Genomic DNA, 11,513 nt, shown 5'->3' with positions numbered 1-11,513 from the left:
GCAGCTGCTCTGTCATAAATACAAGGCCCATAGTGAGGTGAAACATCATATTCAAGAACTATTATGGTCATTTTGCTAACATAGCTGCAGCAGAAGCTAAAGGAGGTATCCTAACCCCCAATCCACAACTGCTGGGTGGGTGTGTTTAGGATGCAATGGAGGTGTTCCTCTAATGGGCCCAGCCAGCTGGGGTTTGGGGATGGCTTCATCACCTTGGATAGTCCCATTGAACCTGCTGAAGTTGTCACTGTGCTGTCTAAAAATTAGGAGCAGAATAGGGCCAGCCATGGTTCTGCTGCACCCTAAGCCAGCCCATTTGTTGGAGAAGATCTCAATTTGGCCCTTCTGTTGCAGCAACCTGAAACTGGCACTGCAAAATATGTGTGAGAGAGACAGAGAGAGAGAGTAACAGAGAAAGAGACTGGTAGGAGCTTGCAAGGCTTTTGATGCTACTATGCCAGCCTGAACAACCCCAGAGGCTGATCTACACTCACGGTTTATAACATTAAGGAAGGGTTAAGGATGGGTTTTCATAATGTAGATGGACACATTATGTTCTGCTTTTAACGTTCATTATTAAAATGTGACAGGCACTGCAGAGCAACCAGAAACCGGCAGCAGGAAACAGAAAGAAACCAAGGTAAAAAAAACCCAACAATTTAATTCACAAGTATGCCCTGTGATGTTTTAAAATGATACATCTAATATCGTTCTAATAACGTTAAACAGGTCAGTGTAGACCCAGCTCAGGACAGAGTTAGGACCACTCTCTACTTCAAGATGGTCACTTGTCGAGTAAATGTAGAGAGCATACAGCCTGATCCACTGTGTGATGTGTGCTCACAAAGTAATCCTAGGTATAAGAAAAGGTTTTCCCCTTGAGGCATGCTTATGCTTCAGTTGCTGCATATTCCAAGTGCTTAAGCTACAATATTTATTGCTATGAAAATGGTTTAACTTCACAAGCACACTGTTGCTATTGTGTTAAATGAAATGTGCTTGGCCACAGGCGTCTTTATACTATTGCCTTAATCATGTTGAATTGTTTTTCCCCTCTTACCAGGAAGCCCTAACAATTGTAGTTGCGGAGTGGAGATCTTTTGAGCCCAAGAGATGCTTGCAGCTGTTGGAGGAGAGCACATGATTTCTCGGCCCTTTGCATCCAAACCTTGCAGGTTTTGTCCATTTCTTTTGTGCAGGGGTTGTTGGTTGCGAAGCATACAATTAGGAGTGAGATGAGGGCAGGAATTGATGGGATGGCTAGGCTGATGCCACCAAGTTACTTATGGCTCTTTAAAGCAAGAGAAAACGATTAGACACATATAGTTCATAGGGAAAGATATATTTGTGGGACTCTCTATACATCTTGATAAATGCAGTAAATTATTCCAGAGCGTCCTAATGTCATAAAAAGAAGAAAATGACATTTTTATGTAAGGTGTTGTTGTTGTTTTTGTGTTGTTGTTTTTAAAACCCACCCTCCTTATGCCACTATCTATAAGTATTCACCTTGGACTGATACATAAATCAAGGAGGAAAATTCCAAGAAGTAATTACATACGTATATCTCTCTGTTTACTTGTCTTGCTACTTACCCCAAGTAGATTGTTTGGCAAGTTGGTAAGAGATGTTATCGGTTAATTGAATCAGTCACTGTCCATTTACCTTTGCATTCTTGATAGGATCAGCAAATACCTCAAGAGATTCAGACTGGTTTCAAAAATAAGATGAAACACTAAAATGTAATGTTTGCTCCCTGGTGGGCATATTCCAAAGGGGAGGCAAGGCAAGAATTTGTAGTTCTGATGTGCAGCTAGCTTAAACTCTTTCAGAAATCCGTCATGCTTGGGAAGCGAAGCGAAGATTTAAATTTCAGCATCATCAGTTGAACAGCTCCCCACCCTGCCCCAGACCTCGCTGGTATACTGCTATCCCACAGGTAGGGTTGGGGAAGAAATTCAGCTCAATTGGAATTTGAATGAGAACCTGTCTGATTTGCACTTAGAAACTGAAACACTGCTTTAACATTTGCACTTCTCCAAATATTATGATGCAGTTCATCAACCAAATAATGTGTACAAAAATATGTGTATGATGAGCAAAGTGTGCATAAAAAGCATATATTAGTAAAAGCAAAATAAAATGCATTATATGAGGGGGAAACTGCTTGGGAAAATGTGTGTATTAGGGGAAATAACTAAAATGCAGATGAATTTTCATGAGGACAAAAAAAATGCCAACTGATGCAGAAATGAAGTGAAGGCTGCAGAAAAGAACTCAAAAATAAGAAACTGAGAAAAAACATATTTGACAAATTGCACTCAAGACAATCGGTTATTTTCTTCTCTTGCAGCACTGACTGTTATTTAAGCCCCGCATCTTAGTAGCTGTGTATTATTATTATAGTGATTTGATTTTTTTTACATTTTCTTTAAAATAATAATAATTATATATTGCCTGTCTTTCATTATGGAACCCAGAATGCAAACAATGGGACAACCAAGCAATCACCCATCGAGGTGCTGACCAGACGTCAACCAACGACAGTGGCTTCCCATGTGGTTAGAGTACACCCTGAGTTTAACTAGAGAACGAGAGATGGCAGGAAGTTGTCAACTTCCTGCATTGAATTGCACCCTTTCCTATTGGGGCTGCTTTGTACCACCACCCTTGCTCTAGTGACCTCCTCACAGGCATACCATTGTAATGTACAATGTATCAGTGTTGCCATGAAGATGGTCCAGTAGCTAATGCTCAATTGCTTATTTTTGACTAGGCCTGTGAACTTTGAATTTCAAAAATGTTAGTGCCTGGGTGGCAGCAGAAGGCTGAGCTTAGGACAGCTCAAGAAGTTGGAGTTTGGGTAAGCATCATGCTCATAAACAAACTCTCAGTCTACTTCTGTGGTTTGTGCTGGTAAGCATGGTGGCTTAAGGCTGCAGTTCATGGTGTGCATACTTCAGGATTTCAGACAGAAGCCTTTCATATCCCTACCTGGAAGAGCTGTCAGGAGAGTAACCTCAGACTTTCTACATATAATGGATATATTCTACCACTGAGCTACAATTCATCCTGTATATCTATATCCCTTGCGCAGTCCCTTAGCACTGCATCATGGCCTCTGCTGTTTTCCCTCCCTACCAAGGGCTGCCTAAGGGAGATTATTAAGCACCTGGCAGGTCCAAAAATGGGCATAGTGGTGCTGTATTCATCTTTGAAGAACACCGATCGAACAGGCCTGCTGTAGACCGTAATCGCATTGTGCCTGAAGGGGAAAACATATGCTTTTACATGAATTTCCTATGAATAGAACATAGGATGTGCTTATAAGTTTCCCACTATACATCTTTTTCTCTGGACTCTCTTTTGCTATTTGTAGCCTTCACGGTTGTTAGGAAACATGGTTTTAAAACAAGAATAGTTGACAGCGCAAGCAGGGCATAGTTTATACCTCCCAGAGCTACAGAAAACAGCTGTATGCAAGCATAAACGCAGAGAGCTGTCTGTCTGAAAACAGCTCCAGGTTACTATTGGCCCAATTCTCAGTTGTAAATAAAGCCCCAATCGTTCCAGTCTTGTAGAGCCCAGAGGCCATAACGTCAGCTTTAACTAGTTATCTGGGAATTCCTCCAGCACAGGAGCAATCTTTGCATGGTAGAAAGCTCACAGAGTGCATCTCTGCAAATTCCTCAGAGGGTGGCAAGGGGAAAAAAGTTGGTGGTGGGGAGAGAGAGACACTTTATTGTTTCTAGCTCTTGGAATGACCCCTTTCTTTCATGGGAAGCTTAGTGTAAGAGAGACCAAACTTCCCATTGCCATAACTCTGGAATGATGGTCTACAAGCAGGGTTTCCTATGGCTCCAAGGGCCCTGTATTGAATAGGACTGGAGAAATCAGCATGCAGTCAAAAGCCCATTCAATATCCCCCCCCTTTTCTGCAGATTCTTTAAAAAGAAAAACCACGCAGTTAATCCACATTTAAGTCGCATTCATTTTCTCCTAAAACATACATTTCTGCATGCAGTTCCCCCATGAAATGCACATTTTTGTAAGCTTTTTTAAAGAAAAGAAGAAGAATAAGCTGCACCACAATATTTGAAGGAGTGTGCAGTCCAAAGGAATAACTGCATTTTGACCTATGTATTAATCCAGGAGCTGCAGATTAGATAGGTAGGATTGGTTAAAAATGTGGACCAAACAAAATTCTCCCCTACCCCTAGTATTCAAGAAGCATCATTCCATATTCTGTGTATGATGCAAGTTTTCATAATTTGACTAGCTGTTTTGAATGGACTACTGCTGCAAAATCAACTCCCAGTTTTATTATCTCCCACAGCAAATGGACTGGAGCTACCAGCCAGAGCCAAGAGTCTAGAGATACAGAGACACTCTGCCACTTGTACCAGTGTCTCTTGGACTGTTTCTACAGGAAGTGACCTAGAAAGGATGAGGTAATGCCCATTCTTATTATTGTCGTGCTTTGTACGCATTCATTATTTTTTATTTTTTATTAAGAAACAAAACAAGGGTCATTGTTGTAATGTATAGCAAAAGAACTTTCCATTACATATAATCACATTACGTAACATCATACCCTCTTATTTTATCTCTTTGGCTCGACTGAGTCTAACAGCTTCCCTCCCTCCCGTCTGATGGTTTACAAAATTAAACTTTACATCTTTACATTTTGCTTCGTTTCCTATCCTTGTTATATCATTACCTAAAATATTATATTTCTCAACCTGAATAGGTAGCAATTGTCTCTTACAGATCTTCAGAGAACCCTGCTAATGATGTTAATTGCTTACAGTTGTCTTTCAAATATAATATAAATTTGTTCCAGTCCTTTGGGAATGCTTGGTCTCACTGGCTCCGAATTCTTCCTATCAGCTTCACCAGTTCCGCAAAGTCCATCATTTTTCATCTGCCACTCTTCTTGTGTTGGTAACTCCTGTTGTTTCCACCTTTGGGCTAACAAAATTCTTGGCACAGTTGTTGGATATAAGAACAATTTTTTATATTTTCTCGGTATCTCTCTACCCACTATACCCAATAAAAAAGCTTCTGGTTTTTTAACAAAAGTGTTTGTAAACATTTTCTTTAACTCATTATCTAGATCTTTTCTCTCAGCAAAAGCTGCCCAAGGAGATCAATTTGAGCCCAAGAAGCAACATTGTCCTGGCCTGACTGCAGGACTAGGGCTACAACCATAGACACATCGCCTACATGGTTTTCTCTTGCATGCTCTTTGAAAGTGAAGTAGAAGCTAAATTCTCTACAGGCACCCATCTGAGCCAAATTCTATAGTATGCTATCATGTTGCTTACATAATACTTACAAAAATACTGTTTGGTGCTTGTGCGATCAAGTGCAGTCGTGAGAACCTGGCAAAGCAGATACTTTCAACATCCAGGTATCAATGTTATATTATTTCTAGGCTCTTCCCCATCCCCAAAGCTCCACCAAGTCTATAATGGCTTGTGTGCACCTGGATAGCTGTAAACATCTATCCTAGGGAACATCTGTTATCAAAATTACACACAAGCTGGCCAACATCAATGGTACATTCATGCAGAGTCACAACAATTTCATGGCTTAGAAGCAGCCATGAAATGCATTTCCGAGAGCTTCCATTTTGGATGCATACAAAAGACGGATCAACATTAGCTGGCTTCCAAAAAGGTTTGCTATATGAAAACGAAAAGAGATTTCAATGTTGGGGTGGGATTAAGATTCACAGCAAGGGCCCAAAGGTCCATGTATAGATTCAATATTATATTTTGAACAAAAAAACAAACACCAGTGTATTTTGCAAGAAAATATAAGTTTATAACATTAATATCACATTGCTCTTACACCATGGGACACAAGATGAGGCTAATTCCATAGGGTAACTTTATTTTAGCTTAATTTACGCTGGCTTGCTTTATCCCAGTTTCTTATCTATAGGATTGCTTCCCTAATAATTATGATTAAATTCCCAGGAAAGAAAATATGGTAGTTCTAAAAAGTGGCTTAAATTGCACACATTATGTAAATTGCATCATTGTGATGTTACATTGGTCAGAAGAAATATAAAGGTAAAACACATTTCAGTTAATATCACATTTTCTCAATGCTAAGAACCACTAAGAAGAGGATGGAGTTAAAACATACAGATTTTTCTTTTCATTTGTTGAGGGGGAGTATGTTTTTGTGACACAGCACACACAACCAGCATGGGTTTTATTACCCTAAGCTCATCTGTTCCTAATGTAGAATTTCTTGTCAGTTCACAAAATAAGAAGGCAAAGTTATCAGTAAAATAAAAGGTAATTGATCTCTTTTCTATTTTCTTGGCCAGGTACTTAAGTGAACTTGATTAAAACATTTGAGAAATTCTGAGTCGTCTTGCATTTCACACTTCTGGTTGTTTTACTCACCTGTAAACTGCCATTTTAAAAAACTGCCGCCCAATAACGAAACCTTGGAAAATTATCTTTAGAATGATATAGAACATGTTAATTATATATGAAAATGAAAAATGAGTATATTCACCTTGACCATATTGTTCTAGAGATCCAGGGAATATGATCCAGGGAATCTGGCATCCTTCAGACTAGATTCCTCAACCTCACCCCCACAGTTGTATTGTTGTTTTTACATTGTTTTGTTGCCCTTCTTCTTTTAACCCTTAATGGTATTAAAAAATAGATGGTATTAAAAAATAGATACAGGGCCATTGCATGGCAGACAAGAGTAAATCTGCCTACTGGAACATCTTTATGGACACCATAAAAAATAGACATACTTTGCCATTTCTAAAACAACAATCAATCTTTTCTATTTTGCCACAATCAACTGTTTAGAAAGTGAGAGGAGGCATAATCTGAAAATCACTTGATTAAAAAAAGATAGAAACTTGCAAATGCAAACCGAAGGTTTTCTGCTTTATCCAGTATACTAAATATATATCTACTCAAAACCACATATTCCCAGAGTTTGCATTTATGTCACTCTTTCATGAGATTTTGTCCCCTGGTGAACCAGTGGATATCTCCAGGAGAAAATATCTTACCAAACAGGGACTTAAATGCAAACTCTGGGGCTGGATCTACACACAGAAAAAAGCCCACTATAAATCCCAGAAATTAAATCATTATAACAAAAGGAAAAACACTATGTAAAAATCACATAGAATTTTTTTGCTCTCTGGTGTTGCATGTTTATAAAACATTCAAAACGTCAGGGTCTTTTTTACTAATGTAGCTGAGTCCTTAGGAAAGGTGGTTCGGAGTACAAACTATTCTAATTCAGCAGTTCATGCTAACAGCTCCTTAGTACAAAATGTGAAACTATTAACGTAATTCACTGAATAAATGCTGCAGGCTAGGGGTCAGCAATTGTCCATGACTATGTCAAGGCAAATTATATATATATATATATATATATATATATATATATATATATATATATATATATATATTTGCTTTCGTAGATTTTCACGGGTACAGGAATGCAGGTTTTGGTGTCTTCGGGTGTCTTCCCGTGTGAGAGTCGGACACCCCGACTCTTACACGGGAAGACACCCGAAGACACCAAAACCTGCATTCCTGTACCCGTGAAAATCTACGAAAGCATATATATATATATATATATATATATATATATATATATATATATATAGTAGTATAAACACTGACAACTGGGAAACACTAGCTTGCGAGCGCTCCAGTTGGAGAACAGCCTTTACCAAAGGTTTCATGGGCTTTGAAGACACTGAAACTCAGGACGCAAGAGGAAGACACGCTTGGCAAATCCACACCGTGATCAACTCCCACCCAGAAACAAATGTCCCCACTGTGGAAGGACGTGCGGATCCAGAACTGGCCTCCACAGTCACTTACAGACTCATTGTTAAAACCATGTTTATGGAAGACTATCTTACTCGCCTATGAGTGCTCACCAAAGAAGGAGGAAGAAGAAGATGACTATGTGGCCTGAAGAAAATCTCTAGCTGGGTAACTAAAATAAAATAAAATCCCTTCTTTGCTTACTACTTTGGAGGTTGCTAGCTGCATTCTCTGGTAAAATTCATTGTTGGCCCTGTTCTAGCAGGCGTCATCCTGACTGGTCACAGAAAGAGGAAAGTCTTAGGTCATTGCCAGGCCACCACACACGTATCTCCCATTGTTTCTCAGAGCAGGCCGTTGCCTGACTGCCTCACTTGCTTCCCACAGGGCGCATAGTGCCTGTTGCCCTACAATGGAAGGGACCAGTCTGACTGGAGCAGGCTCTGATGTTTTTGTCTGCCTTCTTCCCTTGCTTCCCACAGCAACCACTGGAAAAGATGCTGCGCTACTGGAAATGATATGTAATGAATCAAAGAAAATGTGTAAGCACACTTTTGTTAAAAAGCTGGAAGCAGTTTTATTGGGTATAGTGGGTGAAAAGATACCAAAGGGAGATAAAAAAAACCCTGTTTATGTATGCAACATCTGCAGCAAGAATCCTTTTAGCCCCCAAATGGAAACAACAAGAAATACCAATGAAAGAAGACTGGCAGATGAAGATGATGGACTTTGCGGAATTGGCAAAGCTGACCAGAAAAATCCGAAACCAACGTGAACAAGCTTTCCAAAAAGACTGGAGTAAATTTATACAATATTTGAAGGACCATTGCAAGCAATTAACAACGCTAGCAGGGTTATAAAAAGACTTGCAATGATAATTGTTACTATCCTTTTATATTTACTTAAAAATTGTGATACTCTGAATGAGTGAAACATAAAATGTATAAATGTTATGATATACAAATGAATTTTGAAAACCATGAGGGGGGAGGGAGGGAAGTCGACAGGCTCGTATGAGCAAAAGAAGTAAAGTGGATAACGAAGGGGTGTTTAAATATTATAAAATGTAAAATTAATAAAATATTTAAAAAAGGAAAAGATACAGTGGTACCTCTGCTTAAGAACTTAATTTGTTCTGGAGGTCTGTTCTTAACCTGAAACGGTTCTTAACCTGAGGTACCACTTTAGCAAATGGGGCCTCCCACTGCCGCTTTGCCACTGCCACACAATTTCTTTTCTCATCTTGAAGCAAAGTTCTTAACCCGAGGTACTATTTCTGGGTTAGCGGAGTCTGTAACCTGAAGCGTCTGTAAGCCAAGGTACCACTGTACTGTGCTGCTGGCAATGTTAAAATGGCGGCTGCAACTGTAATCTTGCACCTGCTGAACAGCCAATGGAATAAGCTATCTGAAAAGCAGCAGCAGCAGCTGCCTGGAACAGAATGGTGGAAACCCAAATCATGAAGCAAAAGAGGATAGTGAAATGTATGGAAGAAAACAGAGGTCAAAAAGAAGGGGGGCAGGAAAGTGATCGAAGTGGAAATATAATCAGTAAATTTAATGAGGGCAATTTCAGTCAAGTACACAAGCCTGATTTTAAGGGGTCAAGAGACAGGCTGGGGGAAAAGGTCAACACAGAAGGAATAAACAGCAGAATATGCATTTGTGGGAGGGTAGGAGGGAGGGGGCTTCATCATTAAGTATCTGGTTTTTTCACTGCCTGCAAACAATAACTCATTTTTAATAAAGCTAGTAATTTTCAAAACACCCTGAGCTTGTGGCATTTACCTTCTCTCTCAATTCCCCTTTCTTACCTAGCACAGAATGAGTTTTGGCTGTTGCTGCTTTCAAAAGAAACAATTCTAGTGAAATATGCAGAGCTGGAGGCAAGAAGACGTACAATTATAAACATCTCCTGCAGAGTACATTACGCTTCGAGGTTTGCAAGCGCCTTTTAACTTCTCAGGCCTAATCACCAGTCAAAGATGGCCAGAAACAGGCAGGCATCCTATGCGAGTAAGGCAGGAGGACTGCTCTTTTAATGTGTAGGAGGGTGACCTCATAACTTTGCTTTTTTTCCTTCAAAGCAGCCGATAGTTTTGGAGATCACACCATGAAATTTGCTGGGAAATTAACTCTGAATGAATAGACTGAAAGTACAGGGGACTGGCCCCTAATGCTATGGGGACCCCTTATTCTGGGTTCTCTTATTTAGGGTCCATAAAGAAGAAACAGAGGTACCATAAATGTGGGTTATATTTGGTGGACTTGTCCAAGATTGAAGGCCTTCTGGGAAATGATTTATAACGAGTTAAAAAAGGTGTTCAAGTACACCTTCCCCAAGAAACCGGAGGCCTTCCTTCTGGGCATTGTCGGCCAGAAGGTGTTAAAAAAGGATAGAACCTTTTTTATGTATGCTACAACAGCAGCAAGAATCCTTATCGCTAAGCATTGGAAGACCCAAGATTTGCCCACACTGGAGGACTGGCAGACGCAATTGATGAACTACATGGAACTAGCCGAGATGACTGCAAGGATCCGAGATTTGGGAGAAGAGGCAATGGAGGAGGACTGGAAAAAATTTAAAGACTATTTGCAAAAGTATTATAAGTTATATGAATCTTAAGATGCCGTATGACTTGGAATGTTAGCCCCAGCAACGAAAATTTAATTATTTATGAAATTGGATAACATTTATGAAAGAATCAAAGTTTAAATGGGTAAAAATGACAACATGTTATATTTTTAGAGTAAATGGAAAATAAGAGATTTAAACTTAAACTGCAATTGAAAATACAAAGAAACACACGAAATAAGGGTATAATTTGCTGATAACTTTATTGTCAAGAATGCACTATGTGGGAGATGTGGGGAAGTCCAATGGAAATTTGAAATAAGTTGTTGAAATGGTTGTGATTTTCTGTTTTTTTTTCTTTCTTTCTATTCTTTATGTTATTTCTTTCTTCTGTTCTTTCTGTAATTTGGAAAAAATGCAATAAAAATCATTATAAAAAAAAACATAAATGTGGGTTATATTATAATTCAAGAAAAGTGTGTATTGTTCTCCATCGCCTCTCTTCATTACAACCTGTGCTTCTTTCACTGAGCTTGACATTAGTCCCAAATCCTTTGCTGGTCTTGACCCATTCATTGAGCTTCCAGGTTCCTCTCACTTTCCTTTCTAATGGCAGAAATATGTGGCCACTTGACTCACTTTTGGATAACATGCAAATCTGATGACAGGTGGGGTAAATACAGATAAATATTCTGTTGCGGGTGGAATCAGACCCTCCAGTTCCTTAAGTGGGTGTAAATCAAAAACAGCACCATAATTTATTTGAATTTATGCATTACATATTGTATATATGGATCACTTTTCTATAAAAAAAAATCTCCAAAGTGATGTACATATATTAAAATGTAAAAACTACCAACAGCATTCAAGTAAAACATATCAAAATTACAAAACAGTAGCAACCAAACTAATAATAAACAGAAAACCCCTGAAATGCAAAATTAACAGAAACTCCATAAATGCCTTCCTCCTTCTCCCCTTTTCACACTGACAAGCAAACATCATCCTAGGATTTTTCCATTCAATGATATAAATTATATTGCGGGACCTGCAGGTGATGCCATGTTTGAGGCAATATATTCTACCCATTCTGGTGCAGCCTACATG

General features: G+C 39.1%; 1 long non-coding RNA gene across 1 annotated transcript; it reads left to right on the top strand.

Annotated features, from left to right (window-relative positions):
- Positions 1-589: 589 nt before the first annotated feature.
- Positions 590-4,395, top strand: LOC309532799. Its single transcript, XR_014220023.1, has 4 exons — positions 590-640; positions 1,064-1,175; positions 1,833-1,939; positions 4,337-4,395. It is a non-coding gene; the product is annotated as an uncharacterized lncRNA (long non-coding RNA).
- The last annotated feature ends 7,118 nt before the right edge of the window (positions 4,396-11,513 follow it).

The sequence above is a fragment of the Podarcis vaucheri genome (genome assembly GCF_965113315.1).
Source record: "Podarcis vaucheri genome assembly, chromosome: 5".
Lineage (NCBI taxonomy): Eukaryota > Metazoa > Chordata > Lepidosauria > Squamata > Lacertidae > Podarcis > Podarcis vaucheri.
Note: the sequence above shows the minus strand (reverse complement) of the source record. Positions and strands in the feature narration are given on the sequence as shown.